At 43.0% G+C, this 20455-nt stretch overlaps 1 long non-coding RNA gene across 1 annotated transcript in view; it reads left to right on the top strand.

The window, feature by feature from the left end:
* LOC132654570 (uncharacterized) overlaps window positions 1-20181 on the top strand; it is a 35156-nt gene extending 14975 nt beyond the window's left edge. Inside the window, exons 3-5 of the long non-coding RNA XR_009592192.1 lie at window positions 585-621; window positions 3776-3857; window positions 19277-20181. This is a non-coding gene — a long non-coding RNA (uncharacterized LOC132654570). The remainder of the gene's footprint in view (window positions 1-584; window positions 622-3775; window positions 3858-19276) is intronic.
* Window positions 20182-20455: the final 274 nt, after the last annotated feature.

Raw genomic sequence — 20455 nt, 5'->3', positions numbered from 1 at the left:
GAGCCCATATACTCAGTGTCCAAGTGGGTTCCCTAGTAAGGGAAGCAGGGGCTGTCTCTTGCATGAACTCAGTGGCTGGCTCTCTGATCACCTTCCCCTGGCAGGGGTGTAGTGGGGTGGGGGAATTGCAGCCTTGCCAGACCACAGAGGAAGACAATGCAGCCAGCCCTGATGAGACCTGATAGGCTAGGGTCAGATGGAAGGAGAGGAAGACCTCCCTATCAGTGGACTAGGGGAGGGGCATAGGAGAAGAGGGAGGGAGGGAAGGATTGGGAGGAGAGAGAGGGGTGCTACAGCTGGGATATAAACAAGGACATTTGTTCAACTATGTTCATAGCAGTTTTATTTGTAACATCCAGAATGTTAAGAATAGGGAACAACCCAGAATGACTTGGAGAAGAAGATATGAGTAGCTCAGAGAAAATGATCGACAGTGGCATACTGGAGCTAGAAATGGCACATGGTTTATCTCTTCCCAACTCCACTTTGAATGGCATCCCATCAGTAGCTTGAAATGGCCTTCGAGGGGTGTTGATGGCACAGAAATTGGCAAACCTTATAAACCCATCTTTCCCATGTTCCAGGCTTTTACATAACCAAGAATCATCCCAGGAACCCCGAGTAAGTACCACCGATTTCATATCCTTACTATCTGTCTTCTCTGGCTGATGCCCAAACTCAGTCAGAAGACACAGGTCATGCAAATTCAGTGATTCCCTTTCAGGTAGACCTGACTCACTCCTATTTATAAAAGGGGGTGGGGTAGATATGGAGTCAATGTGCTAACATTTTTCCATTCCTGTCACTTTCTTTATTGAGGCCAGCTAACAGACTTCCTGGGGATGACCAGAGTAAGTCTTTCTGTAGTGATTTGAATGAGAGATGCCCCTATAAACTCAGTCATTTGGACACTTAATCCCATTTGGTGGCTGTTTGGGGAGGTTATGAGGAGTCCCCACTTGCTGGAAGAAGAATCTATACACATGGAAATCTGTGATAATGGGGAATTCCCCGTCTCTAGCACAAGTCAGGGGTAAAATCACCAAGTATCCTTTAGTGCATATAGTTACTGGCCTACCTGCTTCCAATAGTGTTCTCTTATGTACAGCAAACCTTCTCACCATGTCCTGAAGAGAGCAATGATGATCTTATTTGAGTAACTAGATCATTATTTGGGAAGTCTTAGCCTGTCTGATTCTGGTCTGACCTCTGGAGGTTACAGATCGATAATAAATGGTGATGGAACAGTGGGTATTAGCTGGGAATCTGTCTTCATGTATTCTCTGGGCTTCTGCATGTGGCTATTTTCCTTGGGCTAGGTTGAGTTTTGTTACATTTTACATTTAAAATGTCCACAGTGTCCACATGTTTTGAGATGTTCCCTAGCTGGTAACACCATTTGGAGGAGATAATGGAGCCATGAGATCAGGCCAGGCTTGCAGGCCTTTAAGGGGACAGGCCTTTAAGGGCTATAGCTATGCCTTTAGCTTGGATTGCTCTCTGCTTCCTCATGAGCCACAATGTGAATAATAATTCTTTACCATGTGATCCCATGTTACCACCATGCCTTCCCTTTCATGACAGACTGAAATCAATCTAAGCTCGGGAGCCCAAATAAGCGTTTCCTCCTTTCAGTTGTTTCTAATCACATATGTAGGTCATAACACACTAAAGTAATTAATTCAAATTTCCCTCTTGTAGCACATTGGCCTTGAGGTGTTTTGATGATTTAGAAACCTAGAGCAATTATTTCAGGGATCTATGCAAAAGCTGAATTATCTTTTATCAGCTAGATAATATCACAGTGGTCATGGTGAAGAGCCCATCCAGGTTCAAGAGAAAACATAAAGCCCATAGCATAAACAGAGATATTACAGCTGCCATTTCTGGTACATACTGATTGCCAGAGGTACCAAAAAGGCACTGATTCAAATGAACCCTTCCCAAACCAACAATGGTACCCCACTTTCACTATTCATTTTCTATCAGAGGGAAGGTCTGATAGAAAAGGACTCATACTGCACTTCAGCAGAGAAATGTAAGAAAGAGAAAATTATCTTAACTCTCCTGATGCAACTTTGAAAGGAGAGAGAAGCCAGGTGCGGTGTCACATGCCTGTAATCCCAGCACTCAGAGAGACAGAGGCAGGAAGATCTCTACGAGTTTGAGGCCAGCTTCATCTACAAAATGAGATCCAAGACAGCCAAGGTTATACAGAGAATCCCTGTCTCTGAAAAAAAGAAAGAAAGAATAGAAAGGAGCACGAGAGAGAAGTCTAGTTGTTGTAGAAAGTAAAGTAGGAAATCAGTAGGATGTTATCTCCTCTCCCTAAGAATGGCTCTATTTGTTGTCAAATGAAAACACATTCCTCTGTGGTGTTTGGGAGCAAAAAGAACAATACATCCTTCAGATACAGTGGGAAGTTACTATTCTTATAATTGTACAGAGCCCCACAGGCTTGAAGGAAAGAAGATGTGGATGAGTAAGGGTCGTCTGTACACACGGATGTGACAAGTGGTCCTGACTGCTGTCATCACCAAAGCAAGGCCTGAGGGAATGCAAGTACTCCATGAGTTCAGAGCAAGGCTAGATCCGTGGGAATCCTGATGACCTACCTAGAGATAACTCTCCAAGGAGGAATGATAATTGTGGTGTTGGGAACAGGCGGCTGCTTTGCTATGTGATTGATTCCTCTGGCCTTGGACCAGGGAGAAAGAACAGTCTAGGGCTAACATAACCAACTGTGGGAGTCATGTTTGAGAGAGGCTAATTCTCTTTCTCAGTAGTCACTAGTGGCCCCAGAAACCATATGCACACAAACAACAAAAGTGGACTCAGTAGGTTGTATTTATATATTCGTGCATGTTTGTGTATGTGCAAAACCATAATAAAAAGTGATTGAAAATAAAAACACTTAACAAGGACATCGGCAGAAAAATCCCAAGTGTTCACTCTGCCCTCAACATTGTGAAGGTAACATCTCCTTCCTCCACAATAAATAGGAAGTTATATCAGAATAAAGGAGAAAGAACCTTGGGTGGAAAAAAATCAAGATAGTCAATGCTGAACTCACTAAATATTGAGTGGAGCCATGCCCATTCTTAGCTTTACTTTTTGCGATACCATCTTGCTATACATAGCAAGTTCATACCAGCCTTGAACTCACATCAGTTCTCCTGAATAGCAGACTTATAGCCACATGCTTGGCTTCCATTGTATTTATCTTAACAACAACAACAACAACAAGATCAGTGCTCTGGACTGGCTTAATTTGAAAACCCAGTGGCAGAATTTAAAGTCAATCTTGAAGTAAAGCTAGGGTTTGGACCAGAGACACATGACCACACAGCTAGTCCAGCTCCAGGTATGTGTGACACTCTGCAGCGTAACCCAACCTTCCTGACACGGTTTGTCACTAGTTTGGAAGTAAAGAAAATGGAGCTTATGAGTTTAAAAGAAAAACGCAAGACAGTTGAGAGAGAACATTGGAAAGAGTAGAAGCCATTGACAAAGAAGTGTCAAAACACTTGTCAAAAACAGCCAGAAGACATGAGATTGGGACGCTAGTTAAAAAGTGACATTTTTTCAAGGGATAGCAACTCCAGGGCGTGGCTTAACTTTGTTCTTCAAAATCTGAGAGAAGAGATAATGCATGCGTGTGTGTGTGTGTGTGTGTGTGTGTGTGTGTGTGTGTGTGTGTGTGTAAGGCAACCAACTCTTAAATGGCTCCTCAAGACCCACTTTTATCTTTTTGAGATATTCCCATGTTTCCTAGGCTAGCCTTGAACTCTATGTAGCCGAAGATGGATCTGAACTTCTGCTGCTCAGGCTCCCACTCCAGAACACTGGAATTACAGGTTTGCACCACTTTGCCCTAATTAAGACCCATTTTAATTCTGGCAAAAAGCACCAGTTGAGAGAAATTCTGACAACCTAATTGTATTGCAACCGAAGCAGACAATTTTTGTTTTCAAATCCACTGGCAGGGACCAGGATTCCTTCCTCTCTACATTGCAGATGATACTATGTAGATTGACTATATTTAAACCACTCCTTTTAAAGCTCACACAAGAAAGTTGCAACTCCCTCCCCACGCCTTCCCACATCAAAGTCTCTTTTTCTAAAATATGTGAATATCAGACTCTTGCTAATTGATTTTACTGGGGAAAAAAAATCAACCAGCCTCCCAGTTCTTAGGTTCCTCTAGCCTGGCTTTGATCCACTGGAAATTACCTGAAATCATACTTTAGCAGCCATACACTTTGCCCTGAGACAGGGAAACAAGGGAGGAGGCTTTCTGCCAGGGTCCCAATCTAACATGGATTCAGGTGCGCATCGTCTTCAAACCAGGTGTGACCTCTCCGCAGTGGCTGCTCAGGGCAAAGGCAGCAAACAGCAGAGAGGCTCCAGGTGGGACAAGTGCAGCCAGACCAGCATCTCCTCTACCGAGGGAAATCGTCCTGGGGAGGGTCTGTCCTGAAAGCTCACTCTGCCTGAAAGGGCCCACAGTTCCCTGAGTGAGGCAGGCTTCCGGGTTGTTGTTGTTATTTATCTAGAACCCCAGGTGTACAGCGAGCTCTGTAATAGGTAGCACGTGCCAAAACAAAGAATGCAGCCTTTGCCCGGAAAGGTTTGCCTTCTAAAGGCACATTTGGGAACTATTATGCTCCATGAATCGGCAAAGCTGAAAATAGAGACACCAAGGAACACATCGTTGCTGAATGTGTCAGAACTTTCAGAAACGGGGGGGGGGGGGGTTAGAAGAGTTGTGGCTTTTGGTTTTTGTTGTATTTGGTAAGAGGGAAAAAAAGGAGAGATTCTGCTGTTCTTAGGATTCAAAGAGATCTTGGACAGCTTAGAGCAATTTAAGGATCTATGTTTGCGGGGGGGGGGATCAAAAGACAATTTAGGAGCCAGTTATAAATGACTATCATCAACACAGCCTTACACTTGAACACCCCAAACCTGAAGTTGATCTCAGGATGAAGACGAGGCAACAACCGGGGTTTGGGCTGTACCCACCACAGCCCTGCCCATCGTGGCCAGGCACCTCCTCCTAAATCATCCGCAGCTCCTGAACCGTGAGGTCAGCTGGGACCAGATTTATTCAAAACATGAGCCTGGGAGGTCCCCTTAGAGCTGATCCAACAGAGATCTGGATGACGAATGTGATGTGGTTCAGGAAAGCCCCAAGCAGGGTCTAACCTCAGCCAAGCTGACACACAAAATTAACTACCCCAAGTAAGAGCCCAGTTGCTGTGCGCTCTGGCTGGGTGTGGGTAGTGTTGGGCCGTAATTCCTCGGAACCTGAGGCTGCAATCAGAGCTGCGCCAACAACTGCCACAGAGAACATATCCCAACAACCTCGGGTTGCCCAGATTCACCTGGTAATGTTTGTAAGGATCCTGCCTCCCTCGGCCAGCAGGTATGTGTCTGATTAGGGAAGGGGCGCACGCTCTCCCCTCAGATCCTGAATCGTAACATTCCTTCCAGCACTCCGGGACTGCTGATTAGTGACCACAATGCGGACACTGCAAATACAGGAAAGGCTTCAAGTTCGTTTCAAAGGGTACAGGCTAAAGGTCCCACTGCTGTTAAAAGTCAGCTGTGCTGACTAAGGAGTACTGGAGATGATGCTCGCTGATTGGCAGCCCCTGCTTTCTCCGGTGACTGCGCTACTGCAGCGTCTGTAGTACCCGCGCGTCATTACCTATTCATGCATTCCACATGCCATCTTCCTCCTTTCCCGTTTCTGAGTGACTTTTCACTTGGCCTTTTCTGTAGATCAGCTTCTCAGAATAAACCATCTGGGAAAATGAAGAGTGAGGCATTGCTTCAAATTAAAAAGGGGAGAAAAAAAAGTAAAGAAAGAGACTTTTCATCACCTCGAATTAGACCCAATTCTCCCACTCTGTCACCACCCTCACAAGAGCTGGCACGCTCTTCAGAAGCTGTCCATGCTCCTTCTAACCACGACAGAAGGAGGTGATGAGAGGAAGAGAGGAAAGGAGGGGAGGCAGAGAGGGGATGGAGAGGGGGCACGAGGAAAGGGGGTAGGGGAAGAAAAGACAGGAAAAGAGAGCGCTAGAGTGAGTGACAGCAAGAGCAGGAGAGACAGACAGAGAAAGTGGGAGAGAGAAAGAAAAAGCCATCCAATGCGTTAGGTAGACGTGGCTGGATTGATGTCACTGCTCATTAAGAAAACAGGCAATCTGCATCTTGTTCTCATTGGAGAAAATAAATCTGCACGGAGACCAGCCAAATAATGTGCAGCGAATGATCGATGTTATCCGAGGGAGAAGATGATTGATCCTTTATTTCTTCCAGCCTCTCATGCATAATGCATGCGATCCAGGATGTCCCGGCTTGCCTCGGGACCCAGCAATGATGCACCACATTACCATGCAGAACACTCACTCTGAATTTCTAGCGACAGGCTTCATACCCCTGAGCAAGTGGGAGCCAGCAATGCTTCAGAATCCAAGAGTTCCTGAGAGCAGGATGATGGTTTCTTGAATTCCTTCCAGGCCTTTCACAAGCACATCCCTGACTCATGGGAAGTCTCCGAGAGGCTTTGGAACTCAACAGCCCCTCTAACGCGAGATCAAACTGGGAATATCTATCTCCTTCCCTCAGAATACCAGTCAAACAATTAGAAAAATGGGAACTCTAAAGGAACTGAAACTGGAAATGATGACCAAGGATGGTGAAGAATCTGCTTTTTTTTTTTAATTTTTCATCAATTACACTTTATTCATTCTGCATCCCCCCATAAGCCCCTCCCTCCTCCCCTCCCAACCCCACCCTCCCTCCTCCCTCTGCTTGCATGCCACTCCCCAAGTCCACTAATAGGGGAGGTTCTCCTCTCCTTTCTGATCTTAGTCTGTCAGTTCACATCAAAAGTGGCTGCATTGTCCTCTACTATGGCCTGGTAAGGCTGCTCCCCCCCAGAGGGAGGTGATCAAAGAGCAGGCCAATCAGATTATGTCAGAGGCAGTCCCTCTTCACATTACTATGTAACCCAATTGGACTCTGAACTGCCCTGGGCTGTATCTGTGCAGGGGTTCTGGGTTATCTCCATGAATAGTCCTTGGTTGGAGTATGAGTCTCTGGGAAGACCCCTGTGTTGGGCAGAGTGAATGGAATTTTAGGTAAGAACTGGGAAATAGTAAGAGCTGGACAGGACAGGGTCTCCACAAGGAGAGCAACAGAACAAGAAAGAATCTGCTTTTCATTACAAAGATTGAGTTTCAGAGACCCAAGGAAATTATTTATGATTATGGAGAACGCTGACTTCTCAAAGGTTAAATGTTAAAGTCATGTTGGTGGTTCCCCATAGTCATTAAAGAGGATAGTGGTGGTGGTGGTGTTTGCGGTGGTGATAGTGATGATGATGAAGATGACAGTAATGACAATGATAATAATGACAGCTAATACAATAAAATGCATGCTGGTGGGGTGTGAATTAAGAATTGCATGTGTAATCTCATGTAATATAAACTGTAACATAAAAAATTAATCCACCTATCATTTATCATTGATTTTTAGCTAATTTCTGCCTCTCCATAGAAATGCTTCTAGGCTATAGTTACAGATTAAATGAAGGAAGCAGAAATCAAAGAGGTATTTATCTTCAGCAAGTACACATGAAGGGTAGAAGATCTTACAATCAAAAACTTGCAAACAAACACCACACTTGATGAGTTTAACCCTCTCAATACGGGACCCGTCACCGTACTGGATTCTTTGTGTAAGTTGTAGTAATGATTATTGATGATGACCAGCTGATGGGATAAGCAATTGTTGCTCCGTTTCAAATGCCCATTCTCTGCTGCTCTGAGAGCACAGGGCTGGACCCCTCGGACCACATTTCCCACTTCTCCCAAAGATGCGCCGACTGACCTGTGCCTGAGAAAGGCTGCAGGCTTGAGGAGAAAAAAACAAAAATTGGCCTCTATATTACCTGCTCAGCCTCTTCACAGGACCATCTCTCAGCTGTGGAAACCATATTCCTTCCAGCATACCATATCAGCTTTCATCTAGCAGAAAGGGTATATATAGTTTTTCTAGTAAAGAATCTGCCCCTCTGTGCTGTCCCTCACCATCTTCAGAGGGCTGCACCCTAGCTCTACAGAGCCTTCCTTCCAATCTTCTTCACTTCAGTTGCTGCAGTTTCTTTCCTTTGTTTCCTTTGCTGAGGAGGTGGCAGCTGCTTCTTGGTGTGTCTCCGTGGTATCTTGCCATTTGTTTGATGTTTGTCATTTTCCTTTTACCTGTTTTGTGTACATTTTATGTGTTAACATTTCCTAAAGCTAAGTTCTCTCCATTGATGTCACTTGTACCATTGCTGCTTCCTGGCGAGAGTTCAAGTGGCACAGGCCCCTGTTCTGCAGCGAGGGTGTGTTACACTCACTTCTGAGCCAATAAAAGGAGTTGAAATTACTACCTGATGCCCGCCAGGTTATCACATTCCTCAGGCTATCTCCCCAACCAAGGCAAGAGCATATCTGCTAAACAGGACGTAATGGGAAACATGCAACGTCATGCTAAGTACACACCATGATTATCTCTATCCTGTGTAAAGTAGAGGGAGTCTATGCCCAGATACTTCTTACGAGTATTTTATTGACGTAATGATTACTATGTATATGTCATTCTGAAATTCCTTCTTCCTTGGGTTGGCTTTTCTTTCCTGTTTCACGTGCTGTAAACCCTTGTCACTGCCCAAGGATGTAACATGGAAACTTTCTGCACGGGAAGGATCTAATTCTACTAAGAATTTTGAGCAGGATATAAAGAATGACTTGTAACATTCTCATACTAAGAGGAGCGTCAAGATCTTCAGAGATGTAAGCATTTTCTGTTGCTCTAAGGAAGTAACTGAACTAGTCAGCTTCTAGTGAGAAATGCGTTAGCTGAGCTTGTAGACTGAGCACAATGCAGAGTGAAAATCATGTGCCTCATGGCCAAGGAGCAAGAGGGCCTGCAGAGGGCTCCTTCAACATAATGCCACGAATGACCTCAAAAGCTACAACCTCCCAACAGGCACACCCTGAGGACCAAGCTGTGGCTATACAGGCTTTTGGAGACTACTTATCCAAAACAGCAGAGCTCTGTCACTTGGAAGTGTCTAGCAGGATTCCATCCTGTAACAACAAATATCCAGAGACCAAGAGAGAATAGCGTCAAGGGACGTAGGAGCTTATATGCAGACACCTTGGACCCATCTGAGGAAATGACAAAATGCCTTAACCTCTGCACTTCAAGACTTAAGATAATTGCTGAGTACAAACACAAAGGGAATTACGAGTGCCAAATCTATACTTACCACTACTCAAGAAGTCAAAACAGGCCCCCGAGAAAAACACAGAGGATGCCCTGGAAATCCCAGCATGCCATGGATAATGAGGTAAGTTGGGTTATTTTGGAAGATGGACCTATAAATATTCACAAGATCTATTAAGTTCAATGGCATAGACATTGCCGTGAACAGAAGCCTTTAGGCTAATGCGTACATGATATTTACCTTTTTTCAGAAACTTTTGTTCCAATCGATGGTGCAAGTTGCAGGCATCTCTTGCTCCTCACTTTGCTTTGCTGTTTAAATGCATGGCGTTTGCATACCTACCTGGAGCTCATGTTGCACTGAGCCCATATGAAAACACATGATGAGTGAACTGCTATTTGCATGCTAGCCTAAAAGAACTGACACGACGTTATGAATAATTTGACCAAGCAACTAGCCTACACCACATGGAGAAGTAGAAGAGTGGACTACAGAGACAAATGGCCTCACTCTTCCCTTGCAATGCTTCATTCTAAATAAGTGCCCTTGGCAGCAACTATCCCAATGTCACACATCCCACAGATGCCTAATAAATACTGCTTGCCTCTGATAACAACGACAGGACACAAAGACATTATAATGAATAGTGGGTGATAAAAATATATATAGGTAACGGCTCAGGACTGGTTATGTCTTTATACAGCAGTTTAGAACAATAAAGCCTGTTATTTATTGTTCTAAATATATATATATATATTTATATAGCTGGATAACATTAGATGTAAAAACTATAACCGTCTTGTCTTATGTTACCACAGGAAAATGGAACTAGAAAGACAGCACACAATTCCTTTCCATGGCTTTTAAAACATCACGGTGCTCAAGTGTCTATGTTCTGATTTAGAGACAAGGTCGGAAAACATAAACTCAGGGAAATTGAAAGTACAGAATCCAGAATTTAAGAGCTGAACACAGTTAGTGGTGTCAAGACTTCCAGTGCAAATGTGTTGCCGTACAGATTTAAGCACCAAACTGAGGCAGCGAATTTGAGAAAGGCAAAGCAGGATGTGGGGCTGGGGAGGAGCCCCAGCTGACAGACCACTTACCAAGCAAGCATCAGAGTCTGAGTTCCGATCCCAGAACCCATGTGGAAAGCTGGGGATGGAGGCACGTCATCATCCTTGCACGGGGGTTGCAGAGACAAGCTGATTTCCAGAGCTCACTGGGCAGGTAGTCCTGTCCAATCAGTGAGCTCCAGGCTCCATCTCATAAACAAAGCTGTAGAGTGAGAATGGGAGAGCTCTTTACTGAGCTCTGACCTCCGGCCTCCACATGCTCATGCATCACATGCACACTAACACGTGGTCCCCACTAATCCTAAATGGGAAATGATGTGTTCAAACACCCAATATCCTGCACAATAGAGCTATGACCTAGGAAATTAAGAAACACCATTGTATGTGTACATGTGTTTTAATGACATCCACCCATACATGAGTACATAAACATACATACAACACAAACATAAACAGAAAGCAAGACAGACAAGAGAAACACAAGCTGATCTATTGCATTGAAAACAAGCATAATGGAGAAACATCTCAATAGGAGAGACATGTGTATAGTAGCAAAAGAGGAAGGGTGTGTATTTGTTAGTTTATCCAACAGTGAACAAAGTAAAGTCACAGTATTAAGAAAAGAGGATTCCTGCTACTGAAGGCATTTTTCTGCTTTCGAGAAATCAGCATAAAAATATATTGGCTGAGGATAGAAAAGGAGAGAAAAGAACGAATACACATCAAGTCGTTTCAGAGACACATATTCAAAACAAGTCTTGCAATCTGGATGAGTCCAAACTCATAAATAAATTAGTTGAATCAGACTTCATCAAGAAAAGGTACCAGGAAGGAGACAACTCGCCCTGATACCCGCAATGTATACTGCCCATTTGGGAAATCGAAGCATCATAGTGATTGATAGATATAAGAGAGTTGAAAGTGAGAACTTTACTGTCCTGACAAAGTGGCAGGCCAAAGAAAAGTCTAGACAAGGTATGTGGACCCATAGCAATCCCTACCTAACTAGAGCTGTAGTCTTCTTGGGTAAATAACGTTCTGCCCATATACCTGTCAGATGTGACTTGGTCCTTGAAATCTGAATTGACTTACGAGCAACAAGATCACAAAGCTGAGAAGCAATGACTGCACCAGGTCGCTGCTGCTCCGAATGTCTGTCCTGCAATGTGTCTCCCTGCTCACGTTCCCACACCTTCCACATCAGGCCCCTGTTGACCTTCTCCGAGAAATAGAGGTTGGGATGTGAGCATCACCTTATCCTTAGTTAATTATCACTTATGTACGTAACCACTCCAATGAAGTTATAAAAGAAAAGATGAATGGAATCGAGTCCCCTAGGAAAAAAGCAAGCAGAAGTCATAAGGAAACAGAGAATAGTGAGTGAATATGCATGAGGGGGCTGGAGAGATGGTTTGGCAGTTAAAAGCAGCAATGGGTCTTCCAGAGAACCCAGCTTCAGTTCCCAGCACCCACATGATGGCTCACAACCATCTGTAGCTCCAGTCCCAGGAGATCTGACACCCTCTTACACCCCCTGCAAGACTGCTTGTGGGGTGCAGACACACATGCAGGAGAACACCTGTACACAAAACAAATCAAATTTGTTTAAAAGAATATGAATTGTACACACATTAACACATGAAAGAAATTAAATCTTATGAGCAATAAACGTACATCAGGACAGAACACTTGTAATATTTTAATATAGAAGATTAATATAGTTTTACAAAAACACAAATCCTAATACTGTCCAGACCTGAGAAAACAGTCATTTCCACACACTAGTGATGGAGGCATGAACTGACTTTGCATCTCTACATAAAAGTTTGACTACAATATCAACGTAGATGAAAACTATTTCCTAACATAAACTAATCAAATATAAAACAAAAACACTACAGAAAAATTCAGCATAGACATTTGTTTTAAAAGCAAAATAGTAGAAAAAAAGCAATTGTCCATTGACAGAAAAAGTGGCCAAGTAATGACCAGTCTTTGTAACTGAACGCTGCATGACTAACAGAACGATTCACATCTGAGGACTGCAGACATGGCTCAGCCGTCCAAAGCGTGAGCAGCTCTTGTAGAGGACCTGAGCCCATCAGGCAGCTCACACTGCCTGCCCCTCCAGCTCAAGGTCTAACGCCCCTCTGTGGCCTCGGCAGACACTCCACTCAGAAGCCAAGCCCACATATAGACACATACCTCACACACAGCATTTTAAAACATTTACATACGCTTGTGTGTCTTACATAAAATGATGCTGGCGTTGTGTCAGCTGAAAGTTACAGATCATTAAAAGACGTAAATGTGGTTATCTTGTTATTGTAAAACGTAAGTATGTGTAGTGATGGTTTACATATGTGTATGTAACAGTATGGAAAACTGTAGGTCAACACATTAACAAGACTTACCATTAGACACTCACGTCACAATCGAAAGATACTTTCTCTTTAGACACTCACGTTACAATTGAGAGATACTCTCTTTTATTTTTTTTCAGAATATTTTGCATTAAACATTTCATTTTCATCACTGAAGTGATAGACAGGAGGGATAGCAATTCACAAAAATGAGACTTTCTCAGCTCCTGAGAGCTTTTTCGATTAGTGCTTTTACTACAATATGTGATGTGTCTGCCTACCTAAACTTAACAAGTGTCTGTCCAGTGATGCCCTCAGTGCTGGGAAAGCCTTTGCTATCTACTGAACTCAGGGAAGAATGGGGGGCTCTGAGGCACCAGAGAACATCAGATGCCATCCCAAGAGTTCACCTAATGGAACTTCTGTTTTCTGACCCTGAAAACCCAGTAACGAAAGGGGCCATCAGTCCATCTTTTCATATTTTTCGTTCATGTGTGAATTGTTGACCGCCAGGTGGATTATCAGTGGTAGTTGTGTTGTTCAAGGAAAGTGGAAGGTGGAATTTACAAAACTATCCTTATGTCATGGTGTCTTATATTTGGGAAAAAAAGAAAAGCAGAAACATTTTGTGACCTGTCAATCTTCTCCCTGCTACTCGTCCTGCTTACTCAAATCTCAGTATGTACTCTCAGAGACATGAGACCCCTTTCAAGGGTCTCCAGCAGAGAAGCCAGAATGTCCTGCAGCTCCCTGTCTCCGACTGCAGCAATTGGTCTGCCGTCTCTTGAGCTGGGTGGGATGACCCGTCCGTCCCTTAAGACCCTTATTGTACAGCAGCTGTCCCACACCCCCCTATTGTGGTGAGGATCAAGATAGCCCTTCACACAGCCTGCGAGCAGCTGCTTGGCCATTCCTTCCACAATCTGTAAAAAAACTCCCAGGAAAACTCCCAACTGTGAAGCGAGGATGATTGCGAACACTGTGAGCCCAAGATTACAAGCAAGGAAATTGCGCTAAACCCCACAGGGGTGTTTTTTCCTGTGCTTCACGTGGAGGACCCCCACCACCACTGACCCTTTGATTAAATTGTTAGTTGAATAAATTGTTATCTTGCTCCTTCAGGAAACTATCCCCTAAGACTTTGTTTTTAACCGAAAGCCTAATCCCACTAGTGATGATTTAAAAAAAAAAAAAATGTAAACTGTATTCATATAGAAACACAAATTGTATTCTTATAGAAACACACACACAAGCACACGCAAGCACACAGCACCGCGCTAGGGTAATCACCACAATCCTCAAGTATCCCTCATCCTGTTAGACCCACACAAGTAATGGCTTACATAGCAATTGTCACATTAGATAGAAATGACAGGGATATAACGAAATGAATTGCACAGAGAAAGCCAAGGGGATAAGGAGGCAGCTTTCATTTGCACATTTATATAGCTACAGGAAGTATGCAAGTAATGAAAGCTGAAACTTGTTTACCCACAGTTCTTTTCGTTTGTAAGAAGACCTGAATTTTTAAAAGATGAGAGATAAACAGATGACTGAAGGAGACTGTGTGGTGAATTATTCATCCTAGCTGGGCCATTCTAGGTCACCAGACAGGAGACTTCTGATAATCTTGCATGAGATAGAGGCTGAGGACTGCGACTCTCCTGTATCAGCTCATGCTGTATTCAGTTCCTGAGAACATAGGTTGACACAGCATGGGGAGAGCTAAGAGAGACAATGAGACAAGTTGTCAGGTAGCAGAGGAGAGCGGGCCAAAACAGAAGGCTGTTCTTTAAAGCAATTTTTCCAGAAGGCCAGACAAAGGGGAAATACTACATGAGACTCTTTCCCTTCTCCCAACTTTATGCCACCATTATTAAGATACTTTAATAATAGCTTGCATGGTACATTTTTAGGGTGAACAGGAACAAAAAACTATACAGCCTGAGACTGGCTTTTTAAAAAATTCTGAATAGTTATAAAAAAAATGTATATAGAGAGAAAATTTTAAAGGGAAAGTCAAGAAACAAACAAAGACGATGATTAACACTTGGCATAAAAACCTTGGTCTATTTTATGAGGCTATACATGTGTTTGATAGCTACAGGAAGTATGCAAGTAATGAAAACTGAAACTTGTTTCAATCAATCTAAACTACATATGGTTATATGTAACACATAATTTTCCTTTAAACTGATATAAATAACTCCCCAAAGTTGCTTTTTCTACATACTACTTATAACCTGGTTTCTTTTCACTGAATATTACTGAGTGTTTTATTTTATTACATGTGTTGGGGTGCCTAGAATAGGATCCCTAGAGCTAGAGTTCAGTCAGTGGTGAGCCATCCCACCCCAGTGCTGGGAACCTAACTCAGGAATAGCGCTTCCTCAAGATCCACAGCTATACCACTTCTAGGTATATATGCGAAATATGCTCAACTATACAACAAGGACATTTGCTCAACCATGTTCGTAGCAGCTCTATTTGAAATAACCAGAACAGCAGGTTCTGGTTATTATTCAGTCTCTGGAATAATCCAGGGACATCTAGAAACAACCCAGATGTCCCTCAATGGAGGAATGGATAGAGAAATTGTGGTACATTTGCACAATGGAATACTACTCAGCTATTAAAACCAAAGAAATCATGAAATTTGCAGACAGATGGTGGCAACTAGAAAAGATCATCCTGAGTGAGGTATCCCAGAAGCAAAAATAAACACATGGTATATACTCACTCATAAGTGGCTATTAGACAAATAAAATAGGGTAAACATACTAAATCCATACTCCTAAAAAATCTAAACAATAAGGAAGACCTTAGGGAAGATGCTCAATCCTCATTCAGAAAGGCAAATGCCATGGACATTGGAAACAGGAGAAGACAGGGAACAGGACAGGAGCCTACCACAGAGGGCTTCTGAAAGACTCTACTGATCGATGTATCGAAGCAGAGGCTAAGACTCATAGCTAAACTTTGGGCAGAGTGCAGGTAATCTATGAAAGAAGAGGGAGACAGAAAGACCTGAAGGGGACAGGAGCTCCAAAAAGTGACCAACAGAGCCAAAACCAAACAAACAAACAAAACCTGGGCCCTGGGGGTTCTGCAGAGACTGATACCCCAGCCAAGGACCTAAAACCCCTGCTCAAATGTAGCCCATAGACTCAGCCTCCAAGTGGGTTCCCTAGTAAGAGGAACAGGGGCTGTCTCTGGCATGAACTCAGTGGCTGGCTCTCTGATCACCTCACCCTCGGAGGTGCAGCCTTACCAGGCCACAGAAGAAGATGGTGCAGCCAGTCCTGATGAGACCTGATAGGCTAGGGTCAGATGGAAGCAGAGGACTGATGACTAAACAGAAATTTGGGGTCTTCTAGTGCCAGGGTTATAATGATAATAAAGAAATAATAATAAACACAATCAAAAAAACTGCTGCTCACAGTTTAGTATGAAACACTTACGAGTAGCAGTGGAAAGAGTAAGAACAGAGAATCATTCTTGTTTTACAATTTGAAACAGACACCTCTGTCACAGGCATACTTTGGGGGTACCAGCTTGCTTCAAGTTTCTTAGTGTCACAGCCTCCTTCGATGAGCCATAAAAGGCTGGAGATTTCAAATAGCTCTGTCACCTCTTATAAAGCTACAGGCTCTTAAAATATGACCTAAAATCTCATCGTTGGATGTTAATCCCAGAGTTACCAAACTTATGTTAACATAAAAACCTATAAGTTAATGCTCATAGCAGCTTTGTTTAGAGCAGCTCCAAAACTGGCCACAGTGTAGATATCCTTCAGCGGGCATTTACTCACAGTGATGCCTTTCACTGTAGAACGTCACTCGGTGATAAAAGGAGGGAGCCACTAGGACAATATCATCCTGGGAAACTCTCTCCAGAGATTTATGCTGGAGGGAAACAAATCCCAAAAGTCAACAAACAGTGTGATTCCATTTCTGTAACATGCCTTATACGACACAGTTATAAATATGAGGACCAGGGTAGTTGTCTGGGATTAGGGATGGCCAGGAAGTACGTGCAGGACTGGAAAGTGTAACAGGAAAAATCATGTAGTTAAAGCAAATTATGAGCGTGATTACACACATCTGCCCATGGCAGAGCTGCATAGACCTATACACAGCACACACAGACACATATGCACACAGACCTGCATACCCACTCATACACACAAGAACATGAAGTCTCATGCTATATATTTGATGCCAATGTCGCTTCCTTAGATTTTATATTCTACCACAGTTACAAGTAGGGAGAATACCAACCCCCCCACATACACACACCCCAAACTGTCACTTCTGGTTTCCTACTTTCCTGTGCGGGCCACGTGTGTGCAGCCTCGGATGCTGTAAGTTCACTTGTGCGATGCCGTGCTGTGTTCCGAAAATGCATGTAACTAAAGGTGTTCACTAGCTCTGACCCCTACAATCTTCCCACCTTTTCTGTGACCTGTCAGCCTTAGGGGAAAGTCTCTTAAGCAATGACTATTTCTAAACCAGGTTGTTTAAGAGGCAGCTCAGCACATGCATTCTGATATGGGGGTATACTCTTACAAATTAGAGCCAAATAGAATCATGGGCTGATCCCCCGAGGACGTAAAAAGTGAAAATGATGAAAGGGAACTATTTTTACTTAATATGTTTCCATTCAATTGTAATTTTTACTTGACATGCTTTGATGCATGTCAAATTTTTAGAGAATAAGTATATCACTTTTAAAAAATATTGTATATTCACTTGCCTTTTTAAATGACAAAGGATCTTTAACCTCCTCGTGGACCCCAAGACCCATCATCCATGGATTTGGTGAAGGGTGTGTGCCAGCTGGTCAGGAGCCCTGCTTTAAAAATCAGGGTACCTACACACACGAAGAGAAGTAGGGCTCCGGAGACTCATTAACCACGTTCTGTAATCACTTCCGTCTCTATTCGCTATGACTCTCAGCTGTCCTCAAGTGGGAAATAAAGATTCATTCCTTTGTTTCTTTGAAAATGACTGAATGGGACCCCTGCATTGCAACTTTAGAGCCACACCAACAGTGATCTCCACAAACATGAAGGAATACATTAACATACAAATGACTTCTTACTAAGAGTGCTTAGAAAAACAAGAGGAGAGAGAATGATTCTTTGAGCATGTGTTTACTGGTTATTGTCCAGGCAATAGGCTAGACATTGGAAACAAGGCCAGGGAAAGCAGACTTGTTCTCCATTCAGAAACTACTGGAAGGGTACTTAGCCTGCTTGCTGAAGAAAATCCCATCTTTCTGAAAAACCTGCCATGTAGGAACTACAAACACAAAGTGTATGCAAAAAGTATTGAACCAGTGCCTCCTGGTACCAATTCTTAACGAAAGTAGAGCAAAAAATATATATGGAGACATGCTTAATGCGAACATTTGATTTTAAGTAGTATAGTATGTTCTATGCATTTATCATACATGCACACACATGCACACACACGTATTTGGCCATCAGATCAATCATTCATCTAGACCACTTTTCTTCAACAAAACTCTCCAACCTTCCAAACTGTTCTATAGCCAAACCGAACAGGACAAGGAAAGCAAAATGACTCGATCATCCAGCCATATGATATCTCACTGTTCTTTTTAATGGACGTCTTTGTGGGGAACTACAAGAGCGCATTAATAGCACTAACAAGCCTGGTAAGAAGATCCATGAAATATTCAAAACATTAGAGTTGAGAAGCAAAATGGCGTGGAACATGTGCCGATAATAATATCGACTCAGAGATGACTTGGATCTGGAACCTGCCATTTGGCACCTGTATGTCCAAGCATATTGCCTAAATCTCTGGTGGCCCTATCATCTCCTCTGTAGAAGTGATGCATGACAGGGTTGAGAAATGGAATAAATGAATTAGAGCACTATAAAATGCGTGCAAACTTTTGTTGAACATTACATAATAGCCAGAGTCCTCCAGAGAGTCAGAAGCAAAATGATAAATAGAAAAATAAATAAATTTATTATGAAAATGGTTCAGATCATTCACAGGGACGGGAAGTCCAGTGGGCTGCCATTTGCAAGCTTGGAGACCCTGGAGCCCTGGTGGTAAACTCAGCCCAAGTTGGGAGCTGTCTATGCCGTGGAGACAATTGTGTAAGTTTCAACCGAAGGGCAAAACACTGAACAGTGAACTGTCTTGGGTAAACAGGCAGACAAAAAAGAGCACCATGGGCTATGCCTCTCAGTTCTTTTCAGGCCTGAAACAGATTATAATGATTCTCAGTCTCATTAAGGAAGTCTACTGATTAAATTGTTCATCTCCTCCCAAAACTGCTCAGGAGATACACCCAGTCAAATGTACACATGAAATTAACTACCACATGTTTGTTGGGCTGAAGTCAAATACTATGGAAAATTCAGAGGAAATTCATTTTTTTCTGACAGGATAGATAGGAATCTACCAAATGATAAAAAATAATATCTCTCTCTCCCTCTCCCTCTCCCTGTCCCTCTCCCTCTCCCTTTTTCTCTCTCTCTCTCTCTCTTTCCTCTCTCTCTCTCTTTCCAGACTCCCCAAGATTCCAGAGGTCAAGGAAGAGAGGGAAGCAGGTTGAGGAACAGCAGTGATATCAGGGCCAGCTGGCTATGGACATGCATTTGTGCCTTCAGAAAGACACCAAATTAGACCAAAGACTCGGAACACAAGACTCTGACTTTGAGCTGCTGGGCTGAATGTCATAGACAAGCAGTGAGACCTGTGAGAGGCCTGGACAAAGAAAATCATGACCAGTCCTGCGCTTTCAGAAAGACAACAGGCCCCGGCATTCCTTTGAGGAAGTAAATGTGGGTGCCAGTTAGGAAACTTCTGTAAAGAAAAGGGCCACTAGAAATGCAGTGGAAGCCAAGAACAGAAAAAAAAAAAAAAAAAAGAGTCAACCACTAAGAATAACTGAGAAAGGAGAGAGACTGCAGAAATGACAGGAGTATTATAAAATAAAGAAATTGTGAAAATAAATATGAGAAATTATTGCACATAAAACATATTAGGAATGTGGGAATGTGCCCTAAGTTTTGGTATTTCACAGTCCAAACAATCATATTAATATATCTGTGGAAGATAGTAAAAATTATTCCCATGTCTATTCCATAAGACTCTAAAGATCAGAAAAGTAAAATATTTTTTAAAAAAATTAAAATTACCAATCAGATATGGGGGTACCTGCCTGTATTCCCAGGACTTGAGGGTTTTAGATAAGAAGATCACAAGTTTTAGGTATCCTGAGTAACCTAGTATGCTCAAGGCCAGTCTGAACTACAGGGTAAGACTCAGTCTCAAAAATACTAAGGACCTGAGCTATAACTCAACCACACAGCTCTTGCTTAGCATGAGCGAGACCTAGAGTTAGATATCACAAAAACATAAAGGAAGGGAGGGAGGGAGGGAGGCTGGAGAGAGGAAGGGACGAAGAATAGATGGAGGAGAAAGGACTGGCGTTTGAACCCTGTCTTCCTGCCTTCTGAGGTCACGATCACCTCCTTAGACCACTGTGATTGGCATGGTAGATGCCAGCACCCTCCCTAGATCCATGGGTAAGCGCCCCCATGAGCTTGTACAATGGGCAGCTGGAAAGGGACATGCAGGCTTGAAGTCAGGGTAGGAGAATCAGTGTTGGAAAGTTAAATGTGGAATCTTTCTGAAAGACTTGTGAAGCTGGAATGAATGATCAATAACAGATCATTTCCACTT

This window comes from Meriones unguiculatus, chromosome 6 (genome assembly GCF_030254825.1).
Source record: "Meriones unguiculatus strain TT.TT164.6M chromosome 6, Bangor_MerUng_6.1, whole genome shotgun sequence".
NCBI lineage: Eukaryota > Metazoa > Chordata > Mammalia > Rodentia > Muridae > Meriones > Meriones unguiculatus.
The sequence above is the reverse complement of the archived record's forward strand: the minus strand, read 5'-3'. Positions and strand labels throughout refer to the sequence as shown.